This window comes from Bombina bombina, chromosome 6, assembly GCF_027579735.1.
Source record: "Bombina bombina isolate aBomBom1 chromosome 6, aBomBom1.pri, whole genome shotgun sequence".
In the NCBI taxonomy this organism is placed as follows: Eukaryota; Metazoa; Chordata; class Amphibia; order Anura; family Bombinatoridae; genus Bombina; species Bombina bombina.
Window position 1 is genome coordinate 875,238,588 of NC_069504.1, and position 12,563 is coordinate 875,251,150.

The window sequence follows — 12,563 nt, forward strand, 5'->3', positions numbered from 1 at the left end:
TCACACACACTGGATAGTTTAGGTGCTTAATTTGTATTTCACAAGAGAACAAATAAAACAGTAGCAAGGTTATGCCCACTGATCTGTGCAATATCCATTTGTATTTGAGTATGCTCTACCATAGTTATCTGCTATAGTTTCTGTCACTTTTTGTGAAAAAAAATGCTTAAAGTGACATAAAGGTACATTATCAGAATGCTTTAAAGGGACAGTATACACCAATTTTCATATAACTGCATGTTATAGACACTACTATAAAGAAGAATATGCACAGACACTGATCTAAAAATCCAGTATAAAACTTTGTAAAAACTTCCTTAGAAGCTCCTACTTTAGCACTGTTGATAAGGTTAGGCTGGGACACCTAGTGAAAGGGACTGGGCAAGCAGGAAGAGCAGACACTCCCTTCCCCCTCCCCGCTTTCCTGCATAGGAAAAGACCCTTTAGAACAGATGGGGAACCTTGATACTCCTGATGTTTCATAACTACATTACCCATGATGCTTAGGCACTCTGAAGTCCAGTTGAGCATCATGGGAAATGTAGTTCTGAAGCATCTGGAGGGCCAAGGTTCCCCATCCCTGAAAAATAGGAGCAGCAGCAGTCTGTAGACCTGGGTCTTCATTTGATATTTTGGGGCTTGGTTAGGAGTCTAAAAATCAGCACAAGGTCATTAAAAAAAAAAAAGCAAAACTACACATTGTTACAAAAACACTCCCAGACGGGCTATATAAACTGATCATCTACAAAACATTTATGCAAAAAAAATCTAGTGTACAATGTCCCTTTAATTTGCTAGAGCATTTTCTTACTGAACTGCAGCTTACAGAGAACTATGTGTTTAACCTCTTTAATTAGGTCTTAGTGACCCACAGATATGGTAATCTCAGCCCTTTTTCTCTCTCTTCATTATCCCATCTATGCATTCTCCTTAAATGATTGCACATTAATTATAGCTGTTTGTATTTAAAATACCCAGTCACCCAGCTATGAGTAGGGTATCCTACATGATACTGCAGCCATTATGTTTTCAAAAGGGAAAGGGAAATTATGGCCTAGATTTAGAGTTTGGCGGTAGCCGTGAAAACCAGCGTTAGAGGCTCCTAACGCTGGTTTTAGGCTACCGCCGGTATTTGGAGTCACTCAAAATAGGGTCTAACGCTCACTTTTCAGCCGCGACTTTTCCATACCGCAGATCCCCTTACGTCAATTGCGTATCCTATCTTTTCAATGGGATCTTCCTAACTCCGGTATTTAGAGTCGTTTCTGAAGTGAGCGTTAGAGCTCTAACGACAAAACTCCAGCCATAGAAAAAAAGCAGGAGTTAAGAGCTTTCTGGGCTAACGCCGGTTCATAAAGCTCTTAACTACTGTACCCTAAAGTACACTAACACCCATAAACTACCTATGTACCCCTAAACTGAGGTCCCCCCACATCGCCGCAACTCGATTAAATTTTTTTAACCCCTAATCTGCCGACCGCCACCTACGTTATACTTATGTACCCCTAATCTGCTGCCCCTAACACCGCCGACCCCTGTATTATATTTATTAACCCCTAACCTGCCCCCCTCAACGTCGCCGCCAGCTACTTACAATAATTAACCCCTAATCTGCCGACCGCAAAGCACCGCCACCTACGTTATCCTTATGTACCCCTAATCTGCTGCCCCTAACACCGCCGACCCCTATATTATATTTATTAACCCCTAATCTGCCCCCCTCAACGTCGCCGACACCTGCCTACACTTATTAACCCCTAATCTGCCGAGCGGACCTGAGCGCTACTATAATAAAGTTATTAACCCCTAATCCGCCTCACTAACCCTATCATAAATAGTATTAACCCCTAATCTGCCCTCCCTAACATCGCCGACACCTAACTTCAATTATTAACCCCTAATCTGACGACCGGAGCTCACCGCTATTCTAATAAATGGATTAACCCCTAAAGCTAAGTCTAACCCTAACACTAACACCCCCCTAAGTTAAATATAATTTACATCTAACGAAATTAATTAACTCTTATTAAATAAATTATTCCTATTTAAAGATAAATACTTACCTGTAAAATAAATCCTAATATAGCTACAATATAAATTATAATTACATTGTAGCTATTTTAGGATTAATATTTATTTTACAGGCAACTTTGTAATTATTTTAACCAGGTACAATAGCTATTAAATAGTTAAGAACTATTTAATAGTTACCTAGTTAAAATAATAACAAAATTACCTGTAAAATAAATCCTAACCTAAGTTATAATTAAACCTAACACTACCCTATCAATAAATTAATTAAATAAAATACCTACAATTACCTACAATAAAACCTAACACTACACTATCAATAAATAAATTAAATACAATTCCTACAAATAACTACAATTACATAAACTAACTAAAGTACAAAAAATAAAAAAGAACTAAGTTACAAAAAATAAAAAAATATTTACAAACATAAGAAAAATATTACAACAATTTTAAACTAATTACACCTACTCTAAGCCCCGTAATAAAATAACAAAGACCCCCAAAATAAAAAAATGCCCTACCCTATTCTAAATTAATAGAGTTAAAAGCTCTTTTACCTTACCAGCCCTGAACAGGGCCCTTTGCGGGGCATGCCCCAAGAAAATCAGCTCTTTTGCCTGTAAAAAAAAACATACAATACCCCCCCTAACATTACAACCCACCACCCACATACCCCTAATCTAACCCAAACCCCCCTTAAATAAACCTAACACTAAGCCCCTGAAGATCTTCCTACCTTCTCTTCACCTCAACAGGTATCACCGATCCGTCCTGGCATCCGGTGCTGAAGAGGTCCAGAAGAGGCTCCAAAGTCTTCCTCCTATCCGGCAAGAAGAGGACATCCGGACCGGCAAACATCTTCATCCAAACGGCATCTTCGATCTTCTTCCATCCGGTGCGGAGCGGGTCCATGTTGAAGCAGCCGACGCGGATCCATCCTCTTCTTTCTGCGTCTCCCGACGAATGACGGTTCCTTTAAGGGACGTCATCCAAGATGGCGTCCCTCGAATTCCGATTGGCTGATAGGAATTAAGGTAGGAATATTCTGATTGGCTGATGGAATCAGCCAATCAGAATCAAGTTCAATCCGATTGGCTGATCCAATCAGCCAATCAGATTGAGCTCGCATTCTATTGGCTGTTCCGATCAGGGCAGCAGATTAGGGGTACATAGGGATAATGTAAGTTGCGGCGGTTTACGGAGCGGAAGTTTAGGGGTTAATAATATAATAATATAATGCAGGGGTCAGCGATAGCGGGGGCGGCAGATTAGGGGTTAATAAGTGTAAGGCTAGGGGTGTTTAGACTCGGGGTACATGTTAGAGTGTTAGGTGCAGACGTAGGAAGTGTTTCCCCATAGGAAACAATGGGGCTGCGTTAGGAGCTGAACGCGGCTTTTTTGCAGGTGTTAGGTTTTTTTTCAGCTCAAACAGCCCCATTGTTTCCTATGGGAGAATCGTGCACGAGCACGTTTTTGAGGCTGGCCGCGTCCGTAAGCAACTCTGGTATCGAGAGTTGCATTTGCAGTAAAAATGCTCTACGCTCCTTTTTTGGAGCCTAACGCAGCATTTTTTTGGACTCTCGATACCAGAGTTAATTTTATGGTGCGGCCAGAAAAAAGCCTGCGTAGCGTTAACAACCCATCTACCGCTAAACTCCAAATCTAGGCCTATGTTAGGTTAACACGATGTTACAAAAGAAATTGTTTTGATCTTGAAAAGCAAGAGACTACCTCCCGAGTTTTGAGATGATTCCTGGCCGAATTCCAATAGACTGGTATCTGTAGTAATCACAGTCCAAGCGGGTTACAGAAAATATTTTAACTTTAAAATCAGCGAATGAGCCATAACTTTATTTTAAAGTGTAGCGAAAAATATTTTGTAAACTGAAGTCAAAATTAAGCTTTCATGATTCAGATAGAGCATGCAATTTTAAACAACTTTCTAATTTACTTCTATTTTCAAATGTTCTAACACCTGAGATCTCATATCTTTTATTAGATAGTGTTATTATGAGTGTAACTATACTTTGTAATGTATTTTTGATGTGTTTTGTGCCACTTATCGCTTGCACATAAACATTTGTACTCCACTCGTAATCTGGCCCTTTGTGGTTTTTGGTACAAAGATAAATACAAACAAATATAATTGAACTGGATGTTAAAGGGACAGTCTTCACCAGAATATTTATTGTTTTAAAAGATAGATAATCCCTTTATTACCCATTCCCTAGTTTTGCATAACCAACACTGTTATATTAAAACACTTTTTACCTCTGTGATTATCTTGTCTCTAAGCCTCTGTAAACTGACCCCTTTATTTCAGGTCTTTTGACAGACTTGCATTTTAGCCAATCAGTGTTGGCTCCTAGGAACTCCACGTGCATGAGCACAGTGTTATCTATATGATACACATGAACTAACACCCTCTAGTGGTGAAAATCTGTCAAAATACCCTGAGCTAAGAGGTGGCCTTCAAGAGCTTAGAAATTAACATATGAACCTCCTAGATTTAGCTTTCACCTAAGAATACCAGGAGAACAAAGCAAAATTGGTGACAGAAGTAAATTGGAAAATTATTTAAAATTACATGCCCTATCTAAATAATGAAAGTTTGTTTTGGACTAGGCTGTCCCTTTAATACCAGAAATAGCCTTCCTCACTGGCTGCACTTCTTACTTAAATGCAGCAAGACTTGATACAGAATACAAACAATTGGAGGTAGCGCCTACGGCAGTGAAATATTATAAATGCAAACTTAATATATTAAATGTTAGTTAATAAAAGTTTAATAACTCATAAAATAAACAGATAACATAAAAAAATACATGAAATACATATATACTGTATATTAATAACGTTTAAATTGTATCTGCTTGTAATCTGTGTGCCGTGTTCACGGCTATACTAAATTTAAGCAATAAATATTGTTATACAAAGTCCCAAGTTAGTTCGTATTTAGCGTGAAATAGTATTTCTGTAAAGGTATAACCTCCGCTTGGTTATACCTTTACACGCTTAGTCCTTTACTACCAAAGTGGAGTGAATCTTTTCTCACCTTCTCCTAAGTTGCAGACTAAAATTTCAGTATAATCGATTCTGTTGGTCACATGGGTATTCTAAACCAATCACAACGTTGTAAACAGTTGTGCCAGTGCATGCACTATTTGTAACTTCGGTAACAAATGCCCAAACTCTTGAACTCCTACCTCTGTATTCACTCAACCTCCACTCTCCTACAGAGTAACTTCACAGTTGATACTGTGGTCTTGGGAGTTATCCTCGGGCCACTGAATGACTTGGAATAATACAGCTGAAAATAGATATCTCCACATTTCGGCTCGTAGAAAGCCGTTGTCAAGATGTCCATTTTTCAGCTCCTCCTTCTATTTAAAGGGTTTTCCATATTAGTATATCCCCCTATCACATATACATATAACAAAGGGTTAATGGAAAACCCTTTAAATAAATTTAAAGGGACAGCCTACAATAGAATTTTTATTGTTTTAAAAGATAGATAATCCCTTTATTACCCATCCCCCAGTTTTGCAAAGCCAACACAGTTATATTAATATTCTTTTTACCTCTGTGATTACCTTGTATCTAACCATCTTCTGACAGCCCCCTGATCAAATGACCGTGACTATTTAAAATCTATTGACTTGCATTTAGTACTGTGTTGTGCTCTTACATAACTTCCTAGGCGTGAACACATTCGGCTAGATTACGAGTTGTGCGTTAGGCTTAAAAAGCAGCGTTGGCCGGTCCTAATGCTGCTTTTTAACGCCCTCTGGTATTATGAGTCTTGCAGGTACAGGTGTACTGCTCACTTTTTTGGCCAGACTTGGAAATACCGCAAATCCACTTACGTAAATTGCCTATCCTCTTTTTTCCAATGGGACTTGCATAGCGCCGGTATTACGAGTCTGACAAAAAGTGAGCGGTAGACCCTCTCCTGTCAAGACTGGTACCGCATTTTAAAGTCAGTAGTTAAGAGTTTTACACTACAATGCCATAGCATAAAACTCTTAACTAAAGTGCTAAAAAGTACACTAACACCCATAAACTACCTATTAACCCCTAAACCGAGGCCCTCCCACATCGCAAACACTAAAATAATTTTTTTAACCAATAATATTCCAAACCGGACTTCGCCGCCACTATAATAAATATATTAACCCCTAAACCGCCATACTCCTGCCTCGCAAACGTTAGTTAAATATTATTAACCCCTAATCTGCCACCCCTAATATCGCCGACACCTACCTACATTTATTAACTCCTAATATGCTGCCCCCAACGTCGCTGCCACTATACTAAAGTTATTAACCCCTAAATCTAAGTCTAACCCTAACCCCCCTAACTTAAATATAATTTAAATAAATCTAAATAAAATTACTATAATTAACTAAATTATTCCTATTTAAAACTAAATACTTACCTGTAAAATAAACCCTAAGCTAGCTACAATATAACTAATAGTTACATTGTAGCTAGCTTAGGGTTTATTTTTAATTTACAGACAAGTTTGTATTTATTTTAACTAGGTAGCATAGTTATTAAATAGTTATTAACTATTTAATAAACTACCTAGCTAAAATAAATACAAAAATACCTGTAAAATAAAACCTAACCTAAGTTACACTAACACCTAACACTACACTATAATTAAATTAATTCCCTAAATTAAATACAATTAAATACAATTAAATAAAATGAGCTAAAGTACAAAAAAAACAAACACTAAATTACAGAAAATAATAAACAAATTACAAGATTTTTAAACTAATTACACCTAATCAAATCCCCCTAACAAAATAAAAAAGCCACCCGAAAAAAAAAAAAGCCCTACCCTACACTAAATTACAGATAGCCCTTAAAAGGGCCTTTTGCGGGGCATTGCCCCAGAGTAATCAGCTCTTTTACCTGTAAAAAAAATTACAAATCCCCCCAACATTAAAACCCACCACCCACACAACCAACCCTACTCTAAAACCTACCCAATACCCCCTTAAAAAACCTAACACTAACCCCTTGAAGATCACCTTACCGTGAGAAGTCTTCATCCAACCGGGCCGAAGTCCTCAATGAATCCGGCAGAAGTGGTCCTCCAGACGGGCAGAAGTGGTCCTCCAGACGGGCAGAAGTCTTCATCCAGACGGCATCTTCTATCTTCATCCATCCGGCGCGGAGCGGGTCCATCTTCAAGACATCCGATGCGGAGCAACCTCTTCTTTCCACGGCGACTGAACAATGAAGGTACCTTTAAGTGACGTCATCCAAGATGGCGTCCCTTCAATTCCGATTGGCTGATAGAATTCTATCAGCCAATCGGAATTAAGGTAGAAAAAATCCTATTGGCTGATGCAATCGGCCAATAGGATTGAGCTGGCATTCTATTGGCTGATTGGATCAGCCAATAGGATTGAACTTCAATCCTATTGGCTGATTGCAACAGCCAATAGGATTTTTCCTACCTTAATTCCGATTGGAATCAGCCAATCGGAATTGAAGGGACGCCATCTTGGATGACATCACTTAAAGGTACCTTCATTCTTCAGTCGCCGTGGAAAGAAGAGGATGCTCCACGTCGGATGTCTTGAAGATGGACCCGCTCCGCGCTGGATGGATGAAGATAGAAGATGCTGTCTGGATGAAGACTTCTGCCCGTCTGGAGAACCACTTCTGCCCGTCTGGAGGACCACTTCTGCCGGATTCGTTGAGGACTTCGGCCCGGTTGGATGAAGACTTTTCCCGGTAAGGTGATCTTCAAGGGGTTAGTGTTAGGTTTTTTTAAGGGGGTATTGGGTGGGTTTTAGAGTAGGGTTGGTTGTGTGGGCGGTGGGTTTTAATGTTGGGGGATTTGTAATTTTTTTACAGGTAAAAAGAGCTGATTACTTTGGGGCAATGCCCCGCAAAAGGACCTTTTAAGGGCTATTTGTAATTTAGTGTAGGGTAGGGCTTTTTTTTATTTTGGGGGGGGGGGCTATTTTATATTATATATATTATATTATTATATATTTAGGGCTATTAGATTAGGTGTAATTAGTTTAAAAATCTTGTAATTTGTTTATTATTTTCTGTAATTTAGTGGGGGGGGGGTTTGTACTTTAGCTCATTTTATTTAATTGTATTTAATTGTATTTAATTTAGGGAATTAATTTAATTATAGTGTAGTGTTAGGTGTTAGTGTAACTTAGGTTAGGTTTTATTTTACAGGTACTTTTGTATTTATTTTAGCTAGGTAGTTTATTAAATAGTTAATAACTATTTAATAACTATTCTACCTAGTAAAAATAAATACAAACTTGCCTGTAAAATAAAAATAAACTCTAAGCTACATACAGTGTAACTTTTAGTTTAGGATTCTATCAGCCAATCGGAATTAAGTTAGGAAAAATCCTATTGGCTGATGCAATCAGCCAATAGGATTGAAGTTCAATCCTATTGGCTGATCCAATCAGCCAATATTATTGAGCTTGCATTCTATTGGCTGTTCCAATCAGCCAATAGAATGCAAGCTCAATCCTATTGGCTGATTGCATCAGCCAATAGGATTTTTCCTACCTTAATTCAGATTGGCTGATAGAATCCTATCAGCCAATCGGAATTCAAGGGACGCGATCTTGGATGATGTCATTCAGGTAGTCGTCGGTCTGGATGGATGCTCCGCATCGGATGTCTTCAAGATGGAGCCGCTCCTCGTCGGATGGATGATAGAAGATGCCGCCTGGATGAAGACTTCTGCCCATCTGGAGGTCCTCTTCTGCCCGGATCGGATGAAGACTTCTGCCCCTCTGGAGGACCACTTTGGCCCGGTTGGGTGAAGACGTCTCAAGGTAGGGTGATCTTCAAGGGGTTAGTGTTAGGTTTTATTAAGGGTGGATTGGGTGGGTTTTAGAGTAGGGTTGGGTGTGTGGGGGTAGGTTGTAATGTTGGGGGGGTATTGTATTTTTTTTTACAGGTAAAAGAGCTGATTACTTTGGGACAATGCCCAGCAAAAGGCCCTTTTAAGGGCTATTTGTAATTTAGTATAGGGTAGGGTTTTTTTATTTTGGGGGGCTTTTTTATTTTATTAGGGGGATTAGATTAGGTGTAATTAGTTTAAAATTCTTGTAATTATTTTATTATCTTTTGTAATTTAGTGTTTATTTGTTTTTGTACTTTAGTTTATTTTATTTAATTGTAATTAGTTTAATTTAATTTAGGGAATTAATTTATTTATAGTGTAGTGTTAGGTGTAATTGTAACTTAGGTTTTATTTTACAGGTACTTTTGTCTTTATTTTAGCTAGGTAGTTATTAAATAGTTAATAACTATTTAATAACTATTGTACCTAGTTAAAATAAATACAAACTTGCCTGTAAAATAAAAATAATTCCTAAAATAGCTACAATGTAATTATTAATTATATTGTAGCTATCTTAGGGTTTATTTTATAGGTAAGTATTTAGTTTTAAATAGGACTAATTTAGTTAATTGCGATGACATTTGGGGCGGTAGGTTAGGGGTTAATAACTATAATGTAGGTGTCGCCGATGTTGGGGGCAGCAGATTAGGGTTTCATAAGTATAATGTAGGTGGCGACGGTGTCCGGAGCAGCATATTAGGGGTTAATAAGATTATGCAGGTGGCGACGATGTCGGGGGCGGCAGATTAGGGGTTAATAAGTATAATATTAGGGGTGTTTAGACTCGGGGTTCATGTTAGGGTGTTAGGTGTATACATAAAATGTATTTCCCCATAGGAATCAGGAGCTGAACGCTGCTTTTTTGCAGGTGTTAGGTTTTTTTTCAGCCGGCTCAGCCCCATTGATTCCTATGGGGAAATCGTGCATGAGCACGTTTTGCCAGCTCACCGCTACCATAAGCAGCGCTGGTATTGAGGTGAGATGTGGAGCTAAATTTTGCTCTCCGCTCACTTTTCTGCGGCTAACGCCGGGTTTGTAAAAACCTGTAATACCAGCGTTGTTTGTAGGTGAGCGGTGAGCTGAAACTGCTCATTAACAACGCACGGCTTTACCGACCAAACTCGTAATCTAGGCGTTTGTTTTTTTTAAGACATTTTTTTTTGTGTCATCAATGACTTCCAGGTCCACTGGTGGGATCATACTCTTCAAAGTACTGGGAGGATACAGAGATTAATCCCAGTTAACGTCAGTTAACATTAGACAAAGTAAACTGATAAGAGTGTTGTGCCAGAACAATCATCAGATAACGTTGTAAGTCTAGTAAGACAATAACAATGAACATTCTACAATAAAAACCAAAAAAGAACACAGGTATCAAGGAAAGCAGAATGCAACTATAGGAACATGCTATCTGTAAGTGACAAAAAACACTAAAGTAAACACAACAATATTTCCTATATTAGGGCCCGAAGAGCCTTCTTACATGTATATAGGAGAAAACTTATGCAAGGTTCTTCGGACTAGGCAGAGACTATGTAAACTCTGCCAAAGAAAAATGCGGAGGAGAAGGTACTCAACCCTTACCTCACAGGAGGGGTGGGGGGCGGAGGATAATCTAGTGATAGTGTACCCTTCCACTACTGATATACATAACAAACACATAAACAATTCTAGCATTAGCGTAAAAAATCTAGGAATAGCCATTTCCCCTGGGCTCACAAGTTGAATGGTATCCTATAAGCGCTGCGTAGAGCTAGCTTTATAGATTTGTATAGTTTATATATACCTTAAAGGGACACTAAACCCAAATTTTTTCTTTTGTGATTCAGATAGAGCATGCAATTTTAAGCAATTTTCTAATTTAATCCTACTATCAGATTTTCTTCATTCTCTCTTGGTATATTTATTTGAAAAACAAGAATGTAAGTTTAGACGCCGGCCCATTTTTGATGAACAACCTGGGTTGTCCTTGCTGATTGGACAGCACCAATAAACAAGTGGTCTCCAGGGTTCTGAAACAACAATTGGCTGGCTCCTTAGCTTAGATGCCTTCTTTTTCAAATAAGATAGCAAGAGAACGAATAAAAATTGATAATAGGGGTAAATTAGAAAGTTGCTTAAATTTGTATGCTCTATGTGAATCATGAAAGAAAATTTTTTGGTTCAGTGTCCCTTTAACTAAGAGAAAAAGCTAAGTGACAGTACTAACTCATCATCTGTTAGAGGACAATGTAGTGGGATCAATTTCTTCTATTTTACTGCTATAACCAATCTTCTATTCCCTCTCCTTCTAAATGATGTTACCTTTATTATTAAAAAATATGTCTCTGCTCTGTTGTCTATTACTGCCGAAGACAGACCTGCCATATAGCCCTACGTCTATATAGGTTTGCTATCAGTGACTATGATATCTAAAACTAAGAGATCAGCATATCTAGTACCATATCTCTATTATCATAATACAAAGAAACTACAATAGCAAATGGATAGGCTCTTACAGGCCCATTTATCAAGCTCCGTATGGAGCTTGAAGGGCCGTGTTTCTGGCGAGTCTTCAGACTCGCCAGAAACACAACTTATGAAGCAGCGGTCAAAAGACCGCTGCTCCATAACCCTGTCCGCCTGCTCTGAACAGGCGGACAGGAATCGCCAGACATCAACCCGATCGAATACGATCGGGTTGATTGACAGCTCCCTGCTGGCGGCCGATTGGCCGCGAGTCAGCAGGGGGCGGCGTTGCACCAGCAGCTCTTGTGAGCTGCTGGTGCAATGTTAAATGCGGAGAGCGTATTGCTCTCCGCATTTAGCGAGGTCTTGCGGACCTGATCCGCAGTGTCGGATCAGGTCCGCAAGACCTTTGATAAATGGGCCTGTTAGGGTCTAATGAACCAATGGCAAGAGAGGCTACAAATGTTTAGATTCTGTGAAAAGGGCTAAACTTGACTGTCCCGGCCGCTGACAGCCTCGTCAGACAAAAAACTTGCTTCCTATTCTTTGGTATAAAATATCGGAATTACAATAAATGACCACCAATGCCATCTTTATATCTAAAGCATATACTGTGTATGTTGCAGTACTGAGCTAAATGATCTTCTCCCTCTTTAGAAAGTGCATTTGGTAACAAGTACTTTAGCTAAGAAAATAATCAGCTTACTATGGGAAAACAAGGGACTTATACCCAACAGACTTTACAAGTTTAGTGAGTTTTTAGCATGTAACCATGGGCTTAGTATTCATGCTTATGTGCCTGAGGGGCTTGTAATAAATATTGTTAGAACAAATAATATTTACATTTGTGTATATGCATATGGAAACAAGGAAAAAGTACATCATCAGATTTTTGTGCTGTGGGCTAGCATAGCGGAGGGAGTTCTCAAAGATGTTAGGCACTCTTGGAGGGTAAAACAAATCTTCATGTTGTGGATAAGAGCAAACAATAATTTCAGGCTGCAACACCGTCATTAAAAGTTAAAGGTAGAGAATAGCAACTAAAGTTGAACATACAGCAGTATCGACCTAGATTACCCTATACCAGACCTAAGGCTAAGAGAGGTCCAGACAAGAGACACAACTCCTGGGAATATCATAGCTTCTGTCGCAGGGTTCATCAACCCTGCAGGTG